The sequence below is a fragment of the Acinonyx jubatus genome, chromosome B1 (genome assembly GCF_027475565.1).
Source record: "Acinonyx jubatus isolate Ajub_Pintada_27869175 chromosome B1, VMU_Ajub_asm_v1.0, whole genome shotgun sequence".
In the NCBI taxonomy this organism is placed as follows: domain Eukaryota; kingdom Metazoa; phylum Chordata; class Mammalia; order Carnivora; family Felidae; genus Acinonyx; species Acinonyx jubatus.
Genome location: NC_069382.1, coordinates 87,962,271 through 87,975,577, shown reverse-complemented (window position 1 = coordinate 87,975,577; position 13,307 = coordinate 87,962,271). Strand labels below are relative to the sequence as shown.

Here is a 13,307-nt window from a genome sequence, read left to right as displayed (position 1 = left end):
ATCTGCTGGAGCAAGTGGAACATCAGGGAGGGTAGGGACAGGTGGGGCAGGTTTTAAGGCTTTCTCCCAACCAACCCAGTTTGGATATTCTATCTATTTCTCCTTCAGGCTGGATCCTACAGCGCTGGAGTCATGCCATATTTGCTTCCAGGTTATTTCTATGGGACCCTTCAAAGCCTATTGAGACTGCCTTCTGGCTTTCCGAGCTTCCCTTTTATGTCTGGGCTTTCCTGCAGCTCTTAACTGTTCCTGGGATTTGTCAGTTTCCTTCAGATCATCAATGGATTTCCTGATATCATAAATATCCTGTCTCACAACTGGGCTCAACAAGGATATCAGTGTTTCATACCAGGTACTTATGGTGGACTGGATTATCTTAGCTTTCCTTCCTGCAGTGAATGTGGCCTGATCAGGGCCTTCAAAGGCAGGAGTGTAGATGGCTTGTGTCATTCCCAGCTCCCTAAGAACTTGATGCACCTCCTCTAGAAAATGCCAGGGTCTCATACTGCAGAGAGAACTCCTCATTGGCTAAAGTCTCCCTGCAGGATAGACTGTTTTAATTTATAAGGGGGTGAGTGAGTACCTTGAACCCCTTGAGCATCATGCAGGCACTGCTGGATGGCAGGGTGTGTGGTGATGTTTATTTTTGTTTTGCCTCCCAACTAGTCAGAGAAATGCCATTACCTGCTGTATCCCATAGCTGTACTAACCGGGATACTTTCCCTGGTCTTTTGCTGGTATTTAACACCTTCCTCAATAAGCTCACTGGGAGTGTATTCTCTCATTATTTCCAGAATTGGGGGCTGTCCTGGTAGCTAGTGTTGTCGTTGCTGTACTTTTGCTTTCTTTTGCATTAGGAGTAAGATAGTATCTGGCATTTTGTCCATGTCACTATCAATCCCCATGACATCCTCCTTTTCATTCTTACCACTTTTCCAGGGATTTCAAGTCTTCGGGTCCCAATTAGACTGAGTCACAAATGTTCAGACCTTAATCTGCCGTGGTTTATGCCTTCCTAGCTTTGCAAAACAGCACGCTAAGGTCTCTAATTTATTATCTGGCTCTCCCACCTTGTTTGCCAGCCCCGAAGCCAGAGGGCTAATGGACATTCCCATGTCCTTGTCTTATCTCAGCTCTTTTTTTAACTTCCTTACCCGAGCTTCAGCCTCCACCTGGGCATTGGTGGCCAGTAGAAGTGCCCCCAATAGAGGCCAGCCCATGGGAGCATCCATATGCTTTCCTTCTCTGCTGCAATGTGCCATGTGCAATTCCTCCAACCAGCATGTTACAAGGACTGGCATTTTAGGAGCATCCCTGTACTCACACGGTGGCCCACAAACATCCAACATATGGGCCACCCCTCCCCTATAGAAGTTGATGACCAACGCATGATTTCCACCACAGATACACCTTTCCTAAGGCCCTTTTCTCTGGTCTCCTGACTGGCACACCAAATGTTGGTTTGCATGCATCTCAGGAGCTTCCCAGCTACAACCTGAAATTGGCCCCTGTACTCAGAGGGCAGAGAGAAGATGCCAGAAGAAGAGGCTGACTGCTCCAGGTTAGTAGGTAGCAATTTTAATAAGTGAAGGAAACTTAGGTATGAAGTTTGTCTTGAGTGGCAGTAAGACAAGTGGATCTCAGCACCTGCCTTGATGCATGCCTTGATCAATTATCCTTGATAAAACATCATAAAAAGACGTCACTAAAAGTTCATGGAAAGAAATAAGAAATAAATAGGGAATCAGAATGGGATAGGGAAATAATCACAAAGTTAAATTAATTTAGAAGTGAAACTAACAATTGCACTTATATTTAATAGACTGCTAGAGGAAAAGCCTACATACTATGCACTTCTATTTACTGATAGTGTCTAGTATAATGCCTTGAATTAAAAAAAAACTATTTAATAAATTCATCCATGAAGTTTTGAGTTAAGTAATGCCTAATAAATATTCTCAAAACCTCATTTTAACCATTTATTATGAAATTCCTATTTGGAGCAAGCAACTAATTTGGGGTAACAATTTGTGTGTTCAGCTATTTGTAGGCTAGTACATAGTGAAGAGAAAAGCAGGGAAAGGTGGGTAGGATAGAGAGAAAAGAGAAACGAAAGCCAAATGTGCTTACAACTCGCAACATGAATGAAAAAAATATATTTCTTTAGAATCTGTACTCTATTGGCTTAACTTTGTATTATTGTATATTTTCACATTAAGATTATTTGCATCCTTTTAATGTTTTATCTTCTTGGAATTTCTGCTCTTTTTAGAATGCTTTGACCTTGTTGTTAAGAATATTTGCCCTCCTAACTGCCCATGAGATACTACCAGCACGTTAAATTTAGCACCAACTAGCACTTAGTAGCTGTGTGCCTCCGCCCTCAGTCTGCTCATTAACACATAAGACATTTGTGAAATAGAAAGGGCGTAGCAGATTCAAGCAACTTAATGCACTTTGAGGATTGTCATTAAGTAGTCTGTACATGTCAGTTGCCTTTATAAATATTATAATCAAAGTGAAAATTTAAAGATCATAGAATAAACGCTGAGGGTCTAACCTTAGAGCCTCATTTCCTAGCCATGTGGCTTACACCGAGGTATTTAAGCTTCTTATTTCTTGATTTCATTATTGGTAAAATAAGACTAATGGAATCTACCCTGCTTGTCTCACATTCATCTAATGAAAATTCAAATAAAATTTTTGTGACACTTTCAATGTTATCATATCGTAGTGGAGTGCAGAGAAACACCCAACTACTTTCTAAAGTCCCATGGAGCAAAGATAAAATGCAATTCTACAATGACGTGATTGGGAGTGCATACCGGGAAGCAGAGCAGTTAATTTTATTTATTAACAGATTCTGTTCAATTGCATCTTCCTAATGATTGATCTCAGATTCCCCATCATCTCCTTGCCCTCGCCTGTATCATAACTCATTGACTGTGTAGAATGACGTCTCTCTGCCTCACGTAGTTTTGGGTGGAAATTTTATTCAATGTTAGTAATGCCTTTATTCCCTTATGCAATACACATTTCAAAGAAAGGTAACTGACAGATTCTTTGGTTTATTCAACAATGTCATATTTCAATGTAAAAGGACTGAAGTTCCATGCCATATATGTGCTTTCTTGTAATCTTTCACATTATTTTTATTTTAAAGTGGAAACAGTATTCTATTCAACGACAAAAATCACAAACTATTACTGTGCTGGGTATCAGTTTGTATTCACATATTTTAGTATTTCATGAATAAAGAACATCAGTGAGGTTATGAAATCTGCATTTTCTTTGGTTGATTTTGTTAAACATATATCATTACCTATGGCAATAATCCTGAGATATTAACAAACTTTGTGGAAATTTTGATAAAATAATTTTTGCACTGAATGTAAATAGAAATCTTAATGAGAAGAGAAAATAAGATAACTTCATTTTCATCAAAGCTATTATTTCAGTATATTTATCCATTTGAAAATATACAATTTTTAGAGCAGTTTTAGGTTCACAGGAGAATTGAGAGGAAGGTACAGATATTTCCAATATACCTGCTACCCCCATACCTGAATAGCCTCTCCCATTGTCAACACCACTCACCAGAGTAGTACATTTGTCACAACCGATAAACCTTCATTGTCACAACATAATCACCAAAGTGGACAGTTTACCTAAGGGTTCACTCTTGGAGTTGTGCATCACTTACGCATTTTTGGAGCCACACTACTTTGCAAATTCTAGTAAGCTTTTGCTGCTATATTTTATATATTCCTGTCCTAATTCTGACTTTTATAATGTAAGGATGAAGAGGTCGGCAATGTTCACAATAGTCCTTAATAATATTAAAGTCCGTTTAGTGTCTGTGACACAGACACATTGTCAACAATTTTATCATTTTGTACAAGTTTTACTTTATGGTAAGTTCAGTGTGCAACTTAAAGTCTGCTACAGAGCCCGCATACATTTCCAAGTCCTGAAACAGACTGAATATGAATTCTTAAAAGCAAAGAGTAAAACTGCATACACCATTGCCTCATCTCTCATTATTTCCTATCCCAAAAGTGACTTATATCATAATCCATTCTTTTTAGTACACTTAAGGTTCAAACTTTATTACACTTAAGTTCAAACTGTTAGTGCTGTAGATGTAAATGAGATTCCTTCTTAAAAGTATATACTTAATGTATTTTTATGTGTTCAATGTTTTCTATTATTTTATTTTTTTCTTATTTTAGGTTAACTGCTCAATTGTGCATAGTAATGACAGAAAAGTTGAAGTTAGCAAAATTGCTTTGCAAAGTAGGCAATGAATGCTTATGATTTGAGTAGTAAGAGTTTAGGGAAGAGTGATATCTGTGTATTACCAAAAAAGATCAGAACCACCAATAAAGATATATTACCACTGCCACATGTAAAGGCATATTATTTCATTTTATAATAACAATGATAAACTCATTATATGAGTTAATATAAATAACAGCATATTTATGAAAATTAGATATATTTTTCCAAACAAAACCCATTTAGTGAGAGGAGGGATATCAATGTACCTTTTTGTGGATTCCTTTAATGTCTTATGGCGACCACTGCATCTCACATCTGGTCTGCATTCACACTGTTGAGATAGAAAATGTCATATAACAGTCACTTTTCTCAGGATATATTTCTGGAATATGAAAGGAGTTATGCTAGTATTGTTTTAACTTGTTACATTGTTTAACAATGTACTATTAATGTTTGAAATAAATTTAAACTGTATTTTAAAATTTTAAGAAAATGTCATACAAGGTTTAGAAAGTTCCACTTACATTTATGTTAGTAATTGTAAGTCAGAATAAAAAAAAACAGATGTTTCTATCTTGCTATTAGGATGAAAATAGTTTTGATGCCCCACTCCCCCCCCTTAAGGGTCTGAAGAACCCCTAAGAAACCGAGAAAACATATTGATAACTACAGTATAGTTACAGCCATGCTTCAGAGTTTATTTACCTCATCACAAGTTTAAACATTTTATCAATTACATGACTACCAAATTACATTTAAAACCTCTTGGAAATTTCAAAATAAATACTAATGTAGCATTGTAGGGGGAATCAAATGAAATAGAACAGAACATAGAATTGGTATGATGACTAAAAACTGATGGAGAAAATTAAAGGAAAAAATGAACAGTAGAAAACAAGCAGGCTGGGGCACCTGGGTGGCTCAGTTGGTTAAACATCAGGCTCTTGATTTCAACTCAGACCATGATCTCCTGGTCATGATCGCATGGTTGCGAGATCAAGATCGAGTTCCACATTGGGTTCCATGCTTTAGGGTGGAGCCTGCTTGAGATTCTCTCTCTCACTCTCACTCTGCCCCTCCCCGCTCATGCTGTCATGCTGTCTCTCTACTCTCAAAATAAATAAACATCAAAACAAACAAACAAAAAAAGAACATGAGCAGGCTGACTTACTGTCTGAGTAATCTTATGGTGTTCAGACCTAGCTACACATTTTAATCACCTGGGAGATTCGTTAATGTACCTGTAGCCAGGCCTTATTCAGGTCCACGAAGGAGAATCTCTGTGGAAGAGGCTTCCTTTGAACAATTAAAAATTAACTCCAGAGAATCTCTAACGATCAAGCAAGGTAGAGAATGTTTTGGAGTAATAACACAGAAGTATCCCATGCAAATAAAGCATAAAAGTTTAAGGCAGGAAATATGATAAAGCATGATCACTGTTGAATAAGTATGTGAATTATATATAAAATGTTTTATTAAGTATAATGAAAATATGTCTATTACATTAAAAAATCTGTAGCATACATTCTGTTTTGCCTTTTCTCCGAAACCAATCGGTCACAAAGAAAGAATTTTGACAGAACCTTCATAAATGTATTTTTAGCAGCAATACCTATGTGTTGTTCTCTCAAAAATTTGATCAATGTTTTGAATCTGCTGAGAAGAAATATATTGCTAATTTGTTGCCTAATAATATATGGATAGAGTACTAAAGTGTGTTCATCACTATATTAAAACCAAACTATTAAAAACTGAGAGAAAAGCCACACTTTGCACCAAATCACACAGGAACATTTACAAATAATTCTCAGATACTGTTTTATCCAACAGTTCGTTAATTCATTTAGAAGTTACTCTTTCATCCCATTGTGTTATTACAAAGTCATGAGGATAAAAGCTCACCTGCCTTCTGAATGTGTCACAATATCTAAGCAGTATTAAAGATATTTGAAGTTTTGTAGTACATGCCCATCTGTATACATTGTACCACACAACTAAGCAAGAGCTTTGTCTGCTGCGGTCTAATACTATTTTTTCTCTTCTTGCTAAAATATAAGTTCCAAAAGAATATGAATCTTTGTTGTGCTTAGCTAATATATTCCAAATGCTTTAGAACAGTGCCTGGTACCTCGTAGGGGTTTTCAAATATTATCAACCAAATGTATAAATAGGTGATTATAATCAAGCCTGAGAATTTGCAGAAGGCTTGTATAGGAGTTGACCTACATTTTCTCCTTTTTTCAAAAAATCTCATTTCTAGAATGTGCAGAATCTGAACAAAGAATACATGAATTCATTATGACATACTGACTTTAAAAAATATTATCAATAACTTCACTTCCAAGCATTTTTAATTTGGCCATGTGTTCTTTTGTTAAATAGGAAACACTTTATTACTCAAATAAAAATGACGTGGCACAGTAGACTTTAAGACATGCTTTTATGTGTATTAAAATTATAATATCTCCTGACAAAGAAGTTTTGTCACCCTAACAGTCTTTCTATCTATCACTGATACAAGGAAAATGAAGGAATTACTAGGAAACTTACCTAAGGGAGAGTTTTTATTTCCTACTGAGCTATCATTTTCTTTTCTTTCTTTTTTAAAATATTCATAAAAAATTAAGGCATGATTCATGAATATGAGAAAATAATGCTCCTAATAAAATGTGGGTATTTTTTAAGAGTCAAAATATTCCCTTGGAATTTACAAGCATGTAATATTATAAAATCAAATGTGAATGATGTATGTAACCAAGTAATGGTGTATCCATGCTCACTATTTATTCAGAAAAATAACAAATATTTTAAGCAATTAAATATTTCATTTAGGATTTAAAGTTAAATACCAGACACCTAAACTGCTCAATGGCCTCAGGTTCTTATTTTTCATGTAGTGTTAAATATTGACTTTTTAAATGCAGAGTTTCCCAAGACTTGTGATATATATATATATATATATATATATATATATATATATATATATTTTTTTTTTTTAGTTTCTCCTCTATCCATGGACTGTATTCTTGCTTTACAGCACAGTACAGAGCTGCCATAAAATAGTAGCTTTTTCAAAATCTTCTGTTCCTTGATATGTAGGAGGGTTAGCAGGCTCTTGATGTAAGTTAAGTAGCCAAGGAAATGTTGTCAATGCCAAATATCTGTTCACTGGGTGATATGACGGTTCACTGGGAACTGTTTATAGTGCCTTAACTTTCCAATATTAGCATCCTTTTGGAGTAGCAAATATGTCATCGATGAGGTTGACAGAATTCCTCACTAACATGTTACTAAGAAACCAGCCCAGTATCTTCTGGTTTTGCAGTTATTGAAAGAAAAAAGGGAAGGAAAGTTTTAAGAGTTCAAAGACTGTTGAATAAGGCTGGTACTGAATTCCAGCGTAGGTCCTGTAGCAGCTGTGTAATCTAAAGCAGTTAAATTCTCTGTCTCTTATGTATACGAGACATTTCTACCTTATAGCAGACATTTATTTCAGTTAATTCAAGGGAAAGGACTTAATTGTTCGGTGGTAAAAAAACAAACACATCAAAAACAAGAGCAAATCCCACCAGCTTGTTCCCTGTGTGTATGATTCTCTCTTTTTTAAAAAAGAATTAGATTCCATGTAAAAGTAAAATCATGTGACACTTGTCTTTCTCTATCTGACTTATTTCACTTGGCATAATACCATCTAGGTCCATCCATGTTCGTAGCAAGATAACATAAGGTATAGAATTGTTGAATCTCTGTGTTGTATACTTCAAACTAATATAATATTTTATATCAAGTGTACATCAATAAAAAAGAAGCAAAAAAACCCAAAACACTTAAATTGGTCAACTAAACTAAGTAGAACTATTCCTTTTAAAAAAATTAATGTTTATTTATTTTAGAAAGAGAGAGAGGGACAGAGTGTGAGCAGGGGAGTTGCAGAGAGAGGGAGACACAGAGTCTGAAGCAGCCTCCAGGCTCTGAGCTGTCAGCACAGAGCCTGACGTGGGGCTCGAACTCATGAACTGTGAGATCATGACCTAGCAGAAGTCAGACGCTTAACTGACTTAGCCAACCAGGCACCTCAAAGTAGAACTATTCTTAAAGCCTAAGTCTTAGTAAATAACGATTACGCATTTGAATGAAACATTCAATAGGTTTACAGAGGCAGAGAAACTTAGTGTATGTGACCCAGCTAAAATTTACTTGTGCCCCAACAGAAACAAGGTTTTATTTCCATGTTTTCCTTTTTATGGTTACAAGGCAAAATTTAAATAAACTGTACAGCATACACTATACGTTTTTTTTTTTATAATCATGCAATGATTTTTTAAATCCAAGTACTAATTCCCTCATGTCAGCACGTCTCTTTAATTCAGAGCAAATGATCTACAGAATTTGACCAACACAAAGGCTATGATTTAGTCACACAAGAAATCCTATAGTTTATCAAAATAGCACTTCCCACTGGGTTAATCTAAATATAAAAAAAATCTAAAAAATTATAATGCTTTTGGAAATAAATAACTTTTTTTGTACAAGAATGTTTTATAGGCTCCTATACACATTAAAATATGTTAAAGTGATTTTTACATTTCAGTGTTTTATATGAGAGATTATATAATTTTGGAGCTTATTTTTATCTATAATATCTTAATACTGAACATAGAAGAATATTGAAGAGAACATAGCACTCTTAGTGAGATTATTGGGATGGAGTCATACCCAGATAAAATTATACATAAACATATTACATTCATTTAGTATATGTAATATATTTTATATTATAGGTGTAATCTTTACTGTATTTATATGACATGCATTATAGTTTAATTTCCAAGAATAAAAGTATAATGAAATCACAATGTTAATGTTAATAAATTTGAAGCCAGAAAGCAACAAATCTTTCTACACACAAAGCATTATTGAAGTCAAAATACAAAATGAAAAAAGCTACGATAATCCAACAGAATATAATAGCCTTAAGATGGAAATATGTATTCAAATTGATGAGCAATTCACTAGGACTTCACATGAAAAATAAGTAGAATAAATTAAATATTTTTAAACTGTTGTTTTTCAATTTGAAATTACATAGAATCTAATGACTCTGACAAAAGAACATTCCAATATGTTTCTCTGCACTGAATGGAAATTATCAGAGCAGAAATTTGGGGAAGAAATTTAGCAGTATAAATCAAAATCCATGCAAATATTCAAAATATATGCCCCAGGGATTTCATTTTCAGTATTTTATATAAAGTATTCACAAAGTGTGTACTAAAATATTTCATTGAACACTGGCATGTATATTTATTATGGCAAAAACAAAGAATCATAATAACTTTTATTGAATAATTACTCTGTCCTTGGTATTCTTCTAAGTGATTTAATTATGTTAACTCATTTATTACACACAGAAACACTTCTCTATTTCAGATATGAGAAAATGAAATTCCAGACAGGTTAATTACACTGAGTTAGAATTTGTAGGACATAAAATCTAGCTGTCTGGCTCAAGGGATCAAAACTCCCAACAGTTATGCAGTGTTGCCTCTCAACTAGCAGATATGATAACAAGATACAAAAACTTTTATGTTAGAGATGTAATGTACAGCATGGTGACTATAGTTAATAATATTGCATTGTATATTTAGAAGTGGCTAAGAGTTCTCATCACAAAAGGAACGATTGTGTAACTGTATGATAACAGAGACTAACTAGATTTATTGTGGTGATCATTTTGCAATGTATACAACCATTGAATCGTTATAGTGTAAACTTGAAACTAATATAAGGTAATATGTCAATGGTACCTCAATTTAAAAAGAAAAAAAAACACTTCTATATAATAAAAGTGTATAGGGGCACCTGGGTGGATCAGTCGGTTAAGTTCTGGCTTTTGGTTTCAGCTCAGATCATGATCTCACGGTTCGTGAGTTTGAGCCCTCAGAGCCTGCTCTGAATCTCTCTCTCTCACCCTCTCTCTCTGACCCAACCCCACTCATCCTCTCTCTCTTTCTCCCTCTCTCAAAGTAAATGAATAAACTTAAAAAATAGTGTATGTAAAACACTTAGCTCCAAGCTGACAACAATTACTGTTGTTATTATCATTATTCAATGTTAGTTATTAATATCATCATTATAATTTTTCCTAAGCCATTAAAATAATGCTTCCTGACAATATTTGTTATAATCAGAAAGCTTCTGAAGATGTTATTTAGAAGATCTAGATATAGAATTATAGATAGATGTGATTTTTTATTTACATTCTACATCATATGACATTTTTTACATATTTTTTCTTTTTTAATATTTTGAACAATAGTTAAAAGTACCTATATACAGCTAAGATTAAACACAATAATTTGATGATGTATTATAAAAATAAATTGTGACAGGCTCTGGAACTTTTAGGACTTCTAAAACCAGGCAGACCATGATGAAAACTAGACCAAATAGGAAGATCCTCTCCCAATTTAGTGTCCTCATAAATCTGCATAAATACAATTGTGATCAACTTCTATAAATGTGTCTGTTTCTTTCACTGAGAGCTGCTTCACTAACTTTTTTTTTCCCTTAAGCATTTATCCCTCTTGAAGTGAGCAATTGTTAGGAATAAAAAAAAAAGTGCTTGTTTACATTACGAATAGAATTGTTTTTTCCACGATGTCTGTGCAGAAAGAATTGCTGGTGGAATAAGGAAAGAAATTAGCAATTGGTTGCATGGGAATGGTTGTTGTCAGAATTTCATGTAACAGTCGTGTTGCGTTGAGAGAACACATAGCATTTTATTTTCAATAGTTATACATGTTTCAATGATTCATTCTGTTCTTTCTTCACAGTCCAGAAGGACACTCGGATCAGACCCTTCTAGATTTGGAGAGACAGAGAAAAAAGACAAAAAACAAAACCAAAAACAAAAACAAAACGACCTCCTTCATTTTTCTCTCAGTTTTGTTAGTAAACCAAATTATTGGTTTGGTAGTTGAACCCAGCAACAGAGTCTTCTTGATAACTTCTGTGGAGAAAATCTCTCTCTTCTGTGGCATCTCTTTCTCAGAAGGGAAAAAAAAAATGTCATCCCGTAGTCACCACACACATCTATATATAGAAAAGATATCTGTAAGCACCTAAATCCTGCCTTCGACATAACACAGCAAAGTTATTTTTCCAATATGAATAACATATTTTCTATTTCCTAATTAAATAAGCTTTAAAACTCAACACTTACGTTATTTTCTCTGGGAAATATTTGCATATGTTTGTCTGTGTGCTTTTGCATGTAAAAATTCTTCTTACAGGAAAGCCTAGGACTTCGTTGCAGTCCTTAGAAGTGGGTTCTATGTAGCAGCACCTGGGTGTCTCAGTTGGTTGAGAACCTGCTTAGGTCAAGATCTCATGGTGGGTGGATTCGAGCCCTGCATTGGACTCTGTGCTGACAGTTCAGAGCCCGGAGCCTGCTTTGGATTCTGTCTCACTCTCTCTCTCTCTCTCTGCCCCTCTCCTGCTAGTGCTCTCTCTCTCTCTCAAAAATAACAAAAAAATGTTAAAAGAAAAGACAGAGTTCTATGTTATTTTCCCAGATAATCTCTCAGTAAATAACAACAATAACAAAAAAATGTTCCTTAGCTTAAGTCATTGTAGTTTTATATCTGAATTAAATTTAAAAACCTATTTTATTTCAAAGGAATACTGAGATTGTTTTTCCTTCTTAAATCTTAAGGTTTGACTTAAAATGGGTAACTTTCATCTTCTCACATAGATTCACATATTCCAAAAGCCATATTGAATTGATAATATTAGAATAATAACATGGCATTATAAAAATGGGTTTTGAAAAATATATTTGTAATGAAATATTTGTTTTCCTAAGAAAAATCAGTGACTCAAAAATTAAAATCATAGACTAGTTATACTTTCCCTCATGTTCAATTACACTTACCATTCATACTTGAATTTGATATTCTTATTTTCAGTTGATGAATAGAAAGGAGAAAATTATTTCCAGTTGGAAAGCACTTATATTTTTTATGCATTTCAGTTCATAACTTAAATTTACTCTTACTTAAATTTACTTATAGAGAAAATAAAGGTGAAATTTTTTCTTTCATTATTTTTTCAGGTGTTAGGAAAAAAAATTAATTAATGAACCCTGACTGATATATTTTAGTACATTATAAAAATATCAGTATGACATTTTATTTGAATGACATAAACTGCAAGGCCTATATATTTGCATTACTCTATTTGTTTCTGCAGGCATTAAATAAAATAAGTGAGGTATACCAGAAAATGACATTTTAAGTTATCTTCGTCTTAGGTACTTTCTAGACCTAATGAATTTAATGGGATGGGCATGTTTCTGAAATCTCTGTTCTTCAGTTCTTTTGTGGATACGGTGGAATTTACTTCATAACTTCTCTCAAGAATTGGATAACATGAAACTTTAAAAAGCGTGAGACAATGGGTGGTAGATGTTAAACACTCAATAACTGTTAATAACAGCAACGATATAGAGTGTTAATGGTGCTGTTATGCTGCTCTGTCCTCTCTTTTTCAATAAAAATGGGGGGGGTGGATTGGATACACTGAGCATGATATTACTAGCTTGGTGATTATAAACAGGTCACGATCTCTCCGAGTCTCTGTTTCTGTGTAATACAGTTCAACACATGTTCCTTGGAAGAATATTGCAACAAGTGGACCAAGTGGTTAGCTCAATGACTTGAAATGCCTCATCACTCACAGAAATATTCACATATCATATAGCTACTTTTTAAATGCGTTTTGGGGAACTAGGGGTACAAGATGAGAAGACCAAACTCCCATCCTATGGCTTTCATAATTTAATGGATAATGTAATGTTTTAACAGGTGACTACAATACTGTGTCCCTCTCACTAACAAAGGCACATACAAAATGCTGAGGAAGTTTAAAAGCTGCAATTAGGTCTGCTTGGTGGATGAAAGACAATTTTATAAAATTCATGAAAAGGTGCCATTGAATCTGCAACCTGATGAATGAAAAAGAGC

General features: G+C 34.3%; 1 long non-coding RNA gene across 2 annotated transcripts in view; it reads right to left on the bottom strand.

The window, feature by feature from the left end:
- Positions 1–1,577: 1,577 nt before the first annotated feature.
- Positions 1,578–13,307, bottom strand: part of LOC128314233 (uncharacterized) — a 59,888-nt gene continuing 48,158 nt past the window's right edge. For both annotated transcript variants that reach the window (XR_008295725.1, XR_008295726.1), the window contains 2 exons: positions 4,548–4,663; positions 1,578–1,705 (listed from right to left, as the gene is read on the bottom strand). This is a non-coding gene — a long non-coding RNA (uncharacterized LOC128314233). The remainder of the gene's footprint in view (positions 1,706–4,547; positions 4,664–13,307) is intronic.